Source organism: Salvelinus namaycush, chromosome 26 (genome assembly GCF_016432855.1).
Source record: "Salvelinus namaycush isolate Seneca chromosome 26, SaNama_1.0, whole genome shotgun sequence".
Lineage (NCBI taxonomy): Eukaryota > Metazoa > Chordata > Actinopteri > Salmoniformes > Salmonidae > Salvelinus > Salvelinus namaycush.
In genome coordinates this window covers 28,747,368-28,761,660 of record NC_052332.1, presented here as the reverse complement: position 1 = coordinate 28,761,660, position 14,293 = coordinate 28,747,368, and the positions used below count along the sequence as shown (strand labels likewise).

Genomic DNA, 14,293 nt, shown 5'->3' with positions numbered 1-14,293 from the left:
GCTGACGGATGAGGAAGAGAGCTTAGAGAGTGGTGTGTGGGCGTGTGTGTTTGTGCTTCATGGAAGGTTGTTCCACCTCAAAAAGCACAAGAAAGAGGATTTTGGCATCCACCATCTACGATTGCTCTGAAATCGTTTCTGTAGTTAGAAACAGATAAGATTAGCAGTCCTGCTGCATCATTATTTTGTTGAAATATGATTTGATCTCTGAGAAATTAAACTAATTGATTGCACCTAAATTAAAACAAATTCTAAAGCCACCCACGGACCCCCCACACCCCACACCAATCCCACCCTAATAACCAGTATACAGTATCAGTTCTCTATGTCTGAGAAGTAGTATGGAGCTGTGGCTTGGAGTATTGTCTCTTCATACTATGTAATGTATTCTGAGCGAATTTGGTGATGGTTATTTTCCCCTGTTCAGAGAAATTAGTAATTGAAGTTGTTCAGTTTATGTCCCATCCTACATCCTGATATATTTGTGGCACAAATCCCATGCAAGTCAATGGTACCTATATGAGCATTTTCATGCTTCATGTCAAAATCATCCTAAAGTATAATTTTTTTTCTTGTGTAAATCAATGAAGGTCACCAGTGATACAGTATTCAGTCAGTATTCGACATCCATCCATTGCTGAGGACGTTGCGAGATGACTTTGAAACCGGCCACTAGGGGCAACAGTGAGCGTTGATCTACGGTGTCCACAGATCAATTTATAAGCGAAAATGTTGGTCAGAACCGGTACCAGAACTATGCAGATCCCCTAAACAGGGGACTTTACATCTAAGAGGTTTTAACCATTCTGAGTTAATATCTAACCTTAACATTTCTGAGCTAATGCATAAACTTAACCCTAAATTTCAAAATTCAGAGTTAATGCCTAAACGTAACCTTAAACACTTCTAAATGTAATGTTTGAGAAACATGGATGAACGTCCAATTCTTACGTGAGACTGTGAGAGCTAGTTGGCAGTTACTTATTATGCTAATAAAAGTACCAGTAGCTAGATTTCCATCCAATTTGTGAACAATTTTCATGCGAATATTATTTTAAAAAATGTAAAAGATTCTCACCAGGTTGTTTCCATTAAAACTGGCTTGTTGCGGATAAAAGGCTGTGTGGGATGATGTAGTGCACATTACAATCACTTTTGCATTAAAGTTGTACCAAATGAACACAAGTCCAATGTGTTTCCATTGCATTTTCTACTTTATCGATGATTTTGTCACACAAACCCAATTTGCACTTGCTCTCTAGACAACAGTGCGCTGATAAAGTGGACAGGACAAGTCAGGTTATATGATGAGATGGATAAGAGCAAGATCATTCTTATTTGTTAATTGGCAGCTAAGCACCAATCATCATGTCACTCAGTGTAGGCTGCTGAGGGGAAGACTGCTCATAATAATGGCTGGAATGGAGCAAAGGGAATGGCATCAAACACATGGAAACCATGTGTTTGATGCAGTTGATACCCTTCCACCCATTCCGCACCAGCCATTCTCAAGAGCCTGTCCTCCCCAATTAAGGTGCCACCAACCTCCTGTGATGTCACTAGCATACAAATTAAGACCCTCAATATTTATTGGAAAAGGGCATCAAGCTCCTCGCCCGTGCACTTTCACCACCCTGTGAAGTTCATCATAACTTCACAGGGTGGTGAAGTACTGGCAGCCAAAAAAACGGTGCATTTAAAAAAAAAAAAGGAATTTTTATTTAACCTTCATTTAACCAGGTAGGCCAGTTGTGAACAAGTTCTCATTTACAACTGCGACCTGGCCAAGATAAAGCAAAGCAGTGCGACAAAAACAACAACACAGAGTTACACATATACAAACGTACAGTCAATAACACAATAGAAAAATCGATTTACAGTGTGTGCAAATGTAGAAGATTAGGGAGGTAAGGCAATAAATATGCCATGGAGGCAAAATAATTACAATTTAGAATTAACACTGGAGTGATAGATGTGCAGATGATGATGTGCAAGTGGAGATACTGGGGTGCAATAGAGCAAAAAGATAAATAACAATATGGGGATGAGGTAGTTGGGTGTGCTATTTACAGATTGGCTGTGTACAGGTACAGTGATTGGTAAGCTGCTCTGACAGCTGATGCTTAAAGTTAGAGAGAGAGATATAAGTCAGTGATTTTTGCAATTCGTTCCAGTCATTGGCAGCAGAGAACTGGAAGGAAAGGCCAAAGTAGGTGTTGATGACCAGTGAAATATACCTGCTGGAGCGTGTGCCATGGTTGGGTGTTGCTATGGTGACCATTGAGCTGAGATAAGGCATTGTTTTTTTGTTTATTTTATTTTATCCCCTTTTCTCCCCAATTTTCGTGGTATCCAATCGCTAGTAATTACTATCTTGTCTCATCGCTACAACTCCCGTACGGGCTCGGGAGAGACGAAGGTCGAAAGCCATGCGTCCTCCGAAGCACAACCCAACCAAGCCGCACTGCTTCTTAACACAGCGCGCCTCCAACCCGGAAGCCAGCCGCACCAATGTGTCGGAGGAAACACCGTGCACCCGCCCCCCTCGGTTAGCGCGCACTGCGCCCGGCCCGCCACAGGAGTCGCTGGAGCGCGATGAGACAAGGATATCCCTACCGGCCAAACCCCCCCTAACCCGGACGACGCTATGCCAATTGTGCGTCGCCCCACGGACCTCCCGGTCGTGGCCGGCTGCGACAGAGCCTGGGCGCGAACCCAGAGACTCTGGTGGCGCAGCTAGCACTGCGATGCAGTGCTCTAGACCACTGCGCCACCCGGGAGGCCCAGGCATTGTTTTACCTAGCAAAGACCTGGAGCTAGTGGGTTTGGCGACGAATATGTAGCGAGGGCCAGCCAACGACAGCATACAGGTCGCAGTGGTGGGTAGTATATGGGGCTTTGGTGACAAATGGATGGCACTGTGATAGACTACATCCAGTTTGCTGAGTAGAGTGTTGGAGGCTATTTTGTAAATGACATCGCCAAAATCAAGGATCGGTAGGATAGTCAGTTTTATAAGGGTATGTTTGGCAGCATGAGTGAAGGAGTCTTTGTTGCGAAATAGGCCGATTCTAGATTCAATTTTGGATTGGAGATGCTTAATGTGAGTCTGGAAGGAGAGTTTACAGTCTAACCAGACACCTAAGTATTTGTAGTTGTCCACATATTCTAAGTCACAACCGTCCAGAGTAGTGATGCTAGTCGGGCGGGCGGGGCCAGGCAGCAATCGGTTGAAGAGCATGCATTTAGTTTTACTAGCATTTAAAAGCAGTTGGAGGCTATGGAAGGAGTGTTGTATGGCATTGAAGCTTGTTTGGAGGTTTGTTATTAACACAGTATCCAAAGAAGGGCCAGATGTATACAGAATGGTGTCGTCTGCGTAGAGGTGGATCAGAGAATCACCAGCAGAAAGAGCGACATCATTGATATATACAGAGAAAAGAGTCAGCCCGAGAATTTAACCCTGTGGCACCCCCATAGAGACTGCCAGAGGTCCGGAAAACTGGCCCTCCGATTTGACACACTGAACTCTATCAGAGAAGTAGTTGGTAAAGCAGGCGAGGCAGTCATTTGAGAAGCCAAGGCTATCGAGTCTGCCGATAAGAATGCAGTGATTGACAGAGTCGAAAGCCTTGGCCAGGTCGATGAAGACGGCTGCACAGTACTATCTTTTATCGATGGCGGTTATGATATCGTTTAGGACCTTGAGCGTGGCTGAGGTGCACCCATGACCAGCTCAGAAACCAGATTGCATAGTGGAGAAGGTATGGTGGGATTCGAAATGGTCGGTGATCTGTTTATTAACTTGGCTTTCGAAGATTTTAGAAAGGCAGGGCAGGATGGATATAGGTCTATAACAGTTTGGGTCTAGAGTGTCTCCACCTTTGAAGAGGGGGATGACCGCGGCAGCTTTCCAATCTTTGGGGATCTCAGACGATACAAAAGAGAGGTTGAATAGGCTAGTAATAGGGGTTGCAACAATTTTGGCAGATAATTTTAGGAAGAGAGGGTCCAGATTGTCTAGCCCAGCTGATTTGTAGGGATCCAGATTTTGCAGCTCTTTCAGAACATCAGCTGTCTGGATTTGGGTGAAGGAGAAGCAGGGGGGGGGGGGGGCTTGGGCAAGTTGCTGCAGGGCGTGCAGAGCTGTTGGCCAGGGTAGTGGTAGCCAGATGGAAAGCATGGCCAGCCGTAGAAAAATGCTTATTAAAATAATCGATTATCGTAGATTTATCGGTTGTGACAGTGTTTCCTAGCCTCAGTGCAGTGGGCAGCTGGGAGGATGTGCTCTTATTCTCCATGGACTTTACAGTGTCCCAGAACTTTTTGGAATTAGTGCTGCAGGATGCTAATTTCTGTTTGAAAAAGCTAGGCTTAGCTTTCCTAACTGACTGTGTATATTGGTTCCTGACTTCCCTGAAAAGTTACATATCGCGGGGACTATTCTATGCTAATGCAGAACGCCACAGGATGTTTTTGTGCTGGTCAAGGGCAGTCAAGTCTGGGGTGAACCAAGGGCTATATCCTTTCTTAGTTCTACATGATTTTTCAAGTTGTAGTGGGAGGACCACACGACATAGCATCGCCTGACTGCAAATTTACCTCGACATGATGGTTATTCTATCAACAATTGCGCAAGAAATTGTTTCAGCTGCAATTTGTCACATAATTAGTTTTATAGACACAAAAAGATCCCACCATATCGAATTAACAAATTGTACCGTCACTTTCTGTTTCCATCACAGCTGTCGTGATTTAAAAAAATTATACTGTATGACTTTCCTCAAATAAAATCTGTGGATGGTAACATGGTTATTGACTTGCATTGGATTTGTACCATAAATGTTACAACAGTCACCAGGTAAACAAAACCAAACCATGATTGCTGTCAATAGACTGCTTACAGGGTAAGGAAACCAACATGTAATTTTGTAATTTGGGGGGGAATTTACACTTTTTTTTCACCTAGGAAATGCTTATCTTATCTGTTTCTAACTGCAGACAATATTTCAGAACAATTTGAGATGGTGGGTGTCATTGTTTGCTAAAATGACATGGAACGACCCTGAAATGTGTGACGAGAAAAGCGCTGGTAATCATGCCTGGGAAAAGCGCTGGTAATAATGCCTGGGAAAAGCGCTGGTAATCATTCCTGGGAAAAGCGCTGGTAATCATGCCTGTGAAAGCGCTGGTAATCATTCCTGGGAAAAGTGCTGGTAATATTGCCTGTGAAAAGTGCTGGTAATATTGCCTGGGAAAAGCGCTGGTAATCATGCCTGGGAAAAGCGCTGGTAATAATGCCTGGGAAAAGCGCTGGTAATCATTCCTGGGAAAAGCGCTGGTAATAATGCCTGTGAAAGCGCTGGTAATCATGCCTGGGAAAAGTGCTGGTAATATTGCCTGGGAAAAGCGCTGGTAATCATGCCTGGGAAAAGCGCTGGTAATCATGCCTGGGAAAAGCGCTGGTAATAATGCCTGTGAAAGCGCTGGTAATCATTCCTGGGAAAAGCGCTGGTAATCATGCCTGTGAAAAGCACTGGTAATAATGCCTGTGAAAAGCGCTGGTAATAATGCCTGTGAAAAGCGCTGGTAATCATTCCTGTGAAAAGCGCTGGTAATAATGCCTGTGAAAAGCGCTGGTAATCATGCCTGGGAAAAGCGCTGGTAATAATGCCTGTGAAAAGCGCTGGTAATCATGCCTGTGAAAAGCGCTGGTAATCATGCCTGTGAAAAGCGCTGGTAATCATGCCTGTGAAAAGCGCTGGTAATAATGCCTGTGAAAAGCGCTGGTAATCATGCCTGTGAAAAGCGCTGGTAATCATGCCTGTGAAAAGCGCTGGTAATCATGCCTGGGAAAAGCGCTGGTAATCATGCCTGTGAAAAGCGCTGGTAAGAATGCCTGGGAAAAGAGTGGTGTGTATACATGTTAGATGAGTGGGTGGAGGGACAGGTGCATGTGTTGGCTTCATCTGAGGTGTGTGTGTGTGTGTGTGTGTGTGTGTGTGTGTGTGTGTGTGTGTGTGTGTGTGTGTGTGTGTGTGTGTGTGTGTGTGTGTGTGTGTGTGTGTGTGTGTGTGTGTGTGTGTGTGTGTGTGTGTGTGTGTGTGTGTGCGCTTGACGGTGGGAGTAGAGGAGTAGGAAAGGAGGAGGCCAACTTTAATAGGCAAACTAATGAGCTTAAAATTGAAGCATGTGTTTCCCTTCCAGTTCTGAGCTCCATTAAATACATTGGGATTTGCAGACAAACCTCCCATCCTAAAAAATTATCTAGATTTGTGGATTAGTGTTTCCATAAACCCCCTTTCTATTTTTCTATGTTTGTTTGTGTGTGTCTGTTTGTTTTTGTCTGCTCTTCAGAGTGTGTAGAGCACTGACTGCACTCTTGTGTTGTTTATTCTGCTATTTGAGGCCCGAGAGGGAAAAATAAGCATAAAACAATGCAATGAAACAGAAAAGGAAACGGGGAAAGGGGCCAGTTATATAACCAGATGAGCTGGGAGAGAGACAGGCTCTATACGGGCAATCAATGCATGCATATTCCTCACTACCCTGGGTCTATGACTTCACTGATCAATAACCACCTGAGCATTCTGACACAAACGCACACACACTTACACGCGCACTCGCACTCGCACTCGCACTCGCACTCGCACTCGCACTCGCACTCACATACACTCACACTTGCTCCAGAGTTGCAGGGTCAGGGGCTAGTTAACCTTTACTTCATACCCATCCCGGATCCGGGAGCATCCTCATCAAAAAAGCTGACTAGCATAGCCTAGCCTAACGGGACAGGGATATCATATAATATCATTTCATGAAATCACAAGTCCAATACAGCAAATGAAAGATAAACATCTTGTGAATCCAGCCATCATTTCCGATTATTAAAATGTTTTACAGCGAAAACACAATATGTATTTATATTAGCTAACCACAATAGCCAAACACACAACGGCATATTTTCACCATGTTTCCACCGCATAGGTAGCATTCACAAAACCCACAAATAGAGATAAAATTAATCACTAACCTAGAACAACTTCATCAGATGACAGTCTTATAACATCATGTTATACAATACATTTATGTTTTGTTCGAAAATGTGCATATTTAGAGCTGCAAATCGTGGTTATACATTGTGAATACGTAGCAACAATTCGCCAGAATGTCCGGAGATATTTTGGACACTCACCTAAATCTGACCAAATAACACATCATAAACTTTACATAAAAATACTTGTTGTATGGCAAATGAAAGATACACTGGTTCTTAATGCAACCGCTGTGTTAGATTTTTAAAAATAACTTTACCACAACATACAGCTTGGGTTATTGTGAGACAGCGCTCACCAACACGGCGGAGAATAGGAGTCGAAATACGAAATAACATCATAAATGTTGTCTTACTTTTGCTGAGCTTCCATCAGAATGTTGTGCAAGGAGTCCTATTTCCAGAATAAATCGTTGTTTGGTTTTAGAATGTCCATTTCTTCTGTCGAATTAGCAACCTTGGCTAGCATTGTGGCGCGAACATTCCCATCCTCTCTTGGCACAAAGAACGGAAAATTCCAAAAGTCCCAATAAACGTTGAATAAACTGATAAAACTCGGTTGAAAAATCTCATATGTATCAAATAAAATCAGAGCCGGAGATATTCGCCGTGTATACCGAACGCTTTTCAGAAGACAATGTCGAGGTCCCCCGCGCGTCGTCGAAAACAAACAAAATACCGGACCTGTCACTCCAAAAGCTCTTATTCGGCCTCAGATCAAGCTAGACACCCCATTCAACCTTCCACTGCCTGTTGACATCTAGTGGAAGGCGTATGAAGTGCATACATATCGATAAATAAAAGCCAGTTGAATAGGCAGGCCCTGAAAGAGAGCCTCGTTTTCAGATTTTTCACTTCCTGTATGGAAGTTTGCTGCCAAATGAGTTCTGTTTTACTCACAGATATAATTCAAACAGTTTTAGAAACTTCACAGTGTTTTCTATCCAATAGTAATAATAATATGCATATTGTATGATCTAGAACAGAGTACGAGGCCGTTTAATTTGGGCACGATTTTTTCCAAAGTGAAAACAGCGCCCCCCTATTGACAAGAAGCAATAAGGCCTGCCTACTGGTACCCTGTGTATGTAGACAAGTTATTATTTACTGATTGTGCGTTTATTCCTCGTGTTGTTATTTTTCTATTATTTCTCTTTTTTAAGAGAAGCGGAGTGCCTGGATACAGCCCGTAGCAGTGGTATATTGGGCACATACCACAAACCCACAAGGTGCCTTATTGCTATTATAAACAGGATATCAACATAAAAATAACAGTAAACAAGTAGTTTTTCTTCATACCCATGGTATATGTCTGATATACACACAGTTGGAATGCTTTTTACCCAATCAAAATCCAGGTCCCAAATTACCCGGTTTATAGTAGTTATTTGAACACAAATGAGTCTGTTTGAATTTCACCAGAGGGGTTTTTAAAAGAGGTTACAAAAAGCTCTGAACTTTGAAGATGTTATTTGCAAACGGCAAAATAACACACTGGCTTGTTAAGTAATCCATATCTTTGGGAGAGGTGAAAAGCACAGAATTTTTACAGTAGATGTCTTAAAGGTTTCTTTCTGTCTTCTCCCTTTTCATCTCTCTCTGTTCCTCTGCTCACTGTCGTTATTTCTTATTCTGTACTAACTCATATATTTCCCCCATGCCTCTCATCTGTCAGTCATTTGGAATAGCAATTACACTCTGTTACCCAGATACTTAAATGAGTTAGGACACTCACTGTCTGGGGAATAACATACTGTAGATACTGCAGCTATAGTGTTTAATACATTCAGAGTTCTTATCCACATAATCATCTTGCCTCAGTTTAGCTGGTCTATTTGATGTGTTAACCAAATCCTCTACCCTGGATTCATCCAAAAGACTGAAATACACACACACACACACACACACACACACACACACACACACACACACACACACACACACACACACACACACACACACACACACACACACACACACACACACACACACACACACACACACACATGAACATACACATTTAGTAATGTACGTACAGACACATACACACACCGTGTTGTGTTAATTGACAGATGATATTACCCCACCAGTGGGAGGGGATATCTCACATGAAACAAGTATTATTCTGGCATCTCTAATGAAGACAAAACTCTTGTATTATTTTTCATTATGAAGGGAATTACAGATTGACTGGGGAAATGTTTTCCCCATGATGGTGGCAGCTTTGATGAGTATTTATAGTGTATTGTCTTTTTCGGTGTGATTATTTTTTTCATCCGTTTGATCAAATGGCCGCTCAGATCACAAACACACGCTGTCTTTTGCCAAAGCACAGAAACATAATCGCCTCTAATCCTTACGCCATAAGGCAGTGATGAACAAATCTATATCTCTGCCAAAACCAAAAGCATCATTACATTGGAAATGTATCAGGTGTCACAAATCAGGAAAAGAGGAGTCAGATTATTTTATTTATTTGTTGTATTTTCATTTTATTTCCATTGTGAATGTTTTGGGCCATGGCGAAATGTTAAAGGGTGTGTACTATTTCACACGACTCCTGCATAAGTAGAGCAGGAAACAAATACAATTAAACAATTAAATCATAAGAAAAATACAGTATTCTGAGTTACCATGTAGTCAATCACTGTTTGTCGAAAAAACTGGGTCATGTTCTCAAGTCTCCCCTGCACCCCTGCCCTGTGTCTATGTGGTTATTGAAGACCTGGCCATGCTCAGCAGGCAGTGTTGGGTGACCTGCACCCCCAGCTCCTCACCTGCTACCCACCAGGGTCCTCTGACACACCATAGCAGCTGCTCCTTGCCTCCCTCCATCACTCCCTCACTTACTCACTCACTTCAGCCTTCAGGACCGTGTAGAGAGATCTGATGTGGATCTGTTGACTGTGTCTCTGTGACTTTCCTGTCTCTGTCCTGCTCTTTTTCTTGCCCGTGTGTTTTAGGAGAGGATCCAAATAATATCTGTGTACAGTAACATCACAGTCTGTAGCTTATCTCTCATTACCCCTCCTTAGTGCAGCAGTTTAGTGTTCTCTTACTGGCATGCTCTATTCAGTCATCACACACAGGGTGTGTGTGACGTCTCACTGACTCTTCTGTAAAAGCTTTTTTTTTGCTAGCCAAACCACTGCCTGTGTGTGTCCCAGCTTGTGTTTGTGTGTGTGGACAAAAATAGACAGCCGCCCACATATCGTTAGGGAGATGGAGGGAGAGCGATAGAAACAGACTTAATTTGAGAGTGTGGAAGGCTGATGCAAACACTTGGGCTCCCACTGAGACCTACTAAAGAGCACACCACAGCAGCCGAACATTTCCACTGTCAGACTACATTTACTGTGTGTGTCTGACTCTGACTGGGTGCTTCCATGCCTTTTGTACGTCAGTGAGTGTAATATGCTACAAAAAACACACATACATAGTATCACGTAAACAACACACATGTACCCACAAAACTCTGTTACCACACACTAATGGGAGTATTGCCAATGCAGCAGTGTACTGGTTCTACAGTTCTACACCACAACTGTTTTTCTGCATGAAACTGAACATCCCTCGTATACAGTACATTTCACACCCTACTGCAATTATTTTTTCTGGCTTATTTACGTTTCCCCCTTGGCCATTAACACTGCATACACAAGTATGTGGCATGGAACTCAAACACAACGTTGGATGCTCTGTCGCAGTTCACGAGAGCTTGTAATTAGGGACTAGGGACTTCATCTCCGTCACAGGATTGTGCTGCCAAAGCTACCGTTACTATGCTACTTTACCATGGAGATTGTTGCTACCACTGCAGCTACTGTACCAGGTTAATACTGCTACCACAATACTATCAGCAGTATCTGCTGTCTGCTGTTAGGACTCATAAACAGAACTGCATTTACATAATTGTATAGATATTTTAATGGTGGTAAAAGAGAGTTCTGTGTGTTGTTGCTTTGAAATCAGTTTGGCATTGAGCGGCGATGTTACAAGGGAAATGACACATTTCAATTTCACTGAGCTTACTTCAACTTTTTTTTTGTCACTTAGCAGACACTCTTATCCAGAGCAACTTACAGGAGAAATTAGCATTAAGTGCCTTTCTCATGGGCACATTGACAGATTTGTCACCTAGTCGGCTCGTTGATTCAAACCAGCGACCTTTTGGTTACTGTCCCAACACTCTTAACCGCTGTCTCTATCTCTCTATACTTGTGTCTTTACCACCCCCTCAGATTCACTGAGTTGAGAATTTATAGTTTATATCTCAGCATCAGATGTATGTGATGAGAGGTGTATTTTCTATTTCACTGCAGAAAGAGAGAAGACAGGCTGCTGATAGATGGAGAGATAGCTCCCTTAACATGATCACCTTTTCCCTAGCCGTCCTCTCTCTCTCTCTCTCTCTCTCCTCATCTCTGTCTCCCCCAGCCACTCGCCCCCACAGTATACGTTAAACAATTAGGGACTACAGAGGGTTATAATTCCTACACCAGGGAAGAGAACTGGGTAAAGATTAATTACGTTCTTCATCTTATGTCATACCTCAGATCGGTTTCTCTCTCTCGGTCTCTCCCTCGGTCTCTCGCTCTCTCTCAAAGTAATTATGAGGTGGCTCTGTTTCAGAGTTGTTCCCTAAATCCCTCCTCTCATCTCTTCCATGAGGTTCTTCCTCTTTGCCTCAGCAGCTCCTCGCTTGCTCTATCATTCTGTCTTCATCTATGAAAAATAAAAAAGTATTGATAAAACAGGGCTTCTGATGTATGACTAACATTTTAGAATGGTTTTTGGTGTATAGAAACAGTTAATTGTTGAAAGAAAAGCAGTTGCATCTACCCTTAATAAAGGTATGGCTTTTACAGTCAGCATCAGGCAAACAGGGCAGACAATGTGGGAGAGAATATAAACGCTAAAGAAAAGGAGAGAGCTTTCTAAAGAAAGTGTGGGAAGAGAACAGGGACAGAGAAAAGAGGAGCTAGTGGGAGATTTATCATCGATCTTGGCCATTGAGTATGGCTGACACAGACAGCCTATTGGGAACAAGCACCGCTCATAGGACTACGCAAGAGATTTACATTCATTTTTAAATGGAGAAGTACAGAGATAAAAATGAGAATTTATTGCCTAATATACACTTTCTCCTAATATACACTTTCTCCTCGCTCCCAGTGCCAGAGCAGCCTCCTCCTTGGAAAGGTAAAATGTTTTCCAGCCCTGCCACTACAATGCACTAGCCTCATGCCCACAGAACAGTAGAATGGCCTCAGCACTATCTCAACCTTTCAATGCTAAAGCCACATTAATACTATAAACCCAGATGTGATGCTTCACTAACACTGCATTAATGAAATAGATAAATATATATATAAGCTTTGATTTGAAAAGAGCCCAGTTAGGTGATGCAATACAAAGAAGAACATTTCACAGAGTACCAAGAGAAGCATCAGTTGTGCTCCTTTAGATTAATAATAATAATAATAATAACAATAATAATTTAAAAAAATAATAATAATAACAGTAATAAATATTGCTGCGGGCAGCAATGAACAGGTGTTCACAGGATGACAGAAAGGACACAAGATCTGTTAGATAACAAAGTAAGCACTCTATCATGTAAAATGGCGCCAGAAGAAATGGCAGCAGTTTTACGGGCGCCCAACCAATTGTGCTATTATGTGGTTTTTTTTGCATTATTTGTAACTTATTTGTACATAATGTTTCTGCCACCGTATCTTACGGCAAAAAAGAGCTTCTGGATATCAGAACAGCGATCACTCACCTCGGATTAGACAAAGATTTTTGCTACAACAAAGACGACGCACAAGACATTCTCCAAACACCCCACAGGACCGACATCCCCGTTATTTGCAAGAGGAAGTGACGCAGGTACAGAGGACAAAGAGCCGGATGCCTGGTCAGGACCCGGAGAAGGCGACTGGGAAAGCTGCCATTACCGTCAATACTACTCGCCAACGTGCAATCATTGGACAATAAATTAGACGAGGTACGATTACGAATATCCTACCAACGGGACATCAAAAACTGTAATATCCTATGTTTCACGGAATCGTGGCTGAATGATGACATGGATATTCAGCTAGCGGGATATACGCTGCACTGGCAAGATAGAACTGCACACTCCGGTAAGACGAGGAGGGGCGGTCTGTGCATATTTGTAAACAACAGCTGGTGCACGACATCTAAGGAAGTCTCTAGATTTTGCTCGCCTGAAGTAGAGTATATTGTGATAAATTGCAGGCCACACTACTTGCCTAGAGAGTTTTCAACTATACTTTTTGTGGCTGTTTATTTACCACCACAGTCAGATGCTGGCACTAAGACCGCACTCAGTCAGCTGTATAAGGAAATAAGCAAACAGGAAACCACTCACCCAGAGGCGGCGCTCCTAGTGGCCAGAGACTTTAATGCAGGGAATCTTAAATCAGTTCTACCAAATTTCTGTTAAATGTGCAACCAGAGGGAAAAAAATTCTAGATCACCTGTACTCCACACACAGAGACGCGTACAAAGCTCTCCCTCGCCCTCCATTTGGTAAATCCGAACACAACTCTATCCTTCTGATTCCTGCTTACAAGCAAAAATTAAAGCAGGAAGCACCAGTGACTCAGTCTATAAAAAGGTGGTCAGATGAAGCAGATGCTAAACTACAGGACTGTTTTGCTATCACAGACTGGAACATGTTCCGGGATTCTTCCGATGGCATTGAGGAGTACACCACATCAGTCACTGGCTTTATCAATAAGTGCATCGAGGACGTCGTCCCAACAGTGACTGTACGTACATACCCCAACCAGAAGCCATGGATTACAGGCAAAATTCGCACTAAGCTAAAGGGTAGAGTTGCCGCTTTCAAGGTGCGGGACTTGAACCCGGAAGCTTACAAGAAATCCTGCTATGCCCTGCGACGAACCATCAAACAGCCAAAGCGTCAATACAAGGCTAAGATTGAATCATACTACACCGGCTCCGACACTCGTCTTATGTGGCAGGGCTTGCAAACTATTACAGACTACAAAGGGAAGCACAGCTGCAAGCTGCACAGTGACACGAGCCTACCAGACGAACTAAATCACTTCTATGCTCGCTTCGAGGCAAGCAACACTGAGGCATGCATGAGAGCATCAGCTGTTCCGAACGACTGTGTGATCACGCTCTCCGTAGCCGACGTGAGTAAGACCTTTAAACAGGTCAACATACACAAGGCTGCGGGGC

General features: G+C 43.0%; 1 protein-coding gene across 6 annotated transcripts in view; it reads left to right on the top strand.

Moving 5' to 3' along the window:
* Positions 1-14,293, top strand: part of LOC120021677 (sodium/calcium exchanger 1-like) — a 45,572-nt gene that overhangs the window by 2,658 nt on the left and 28,621 nt on the right. The window lies entirely within an intron of this gene.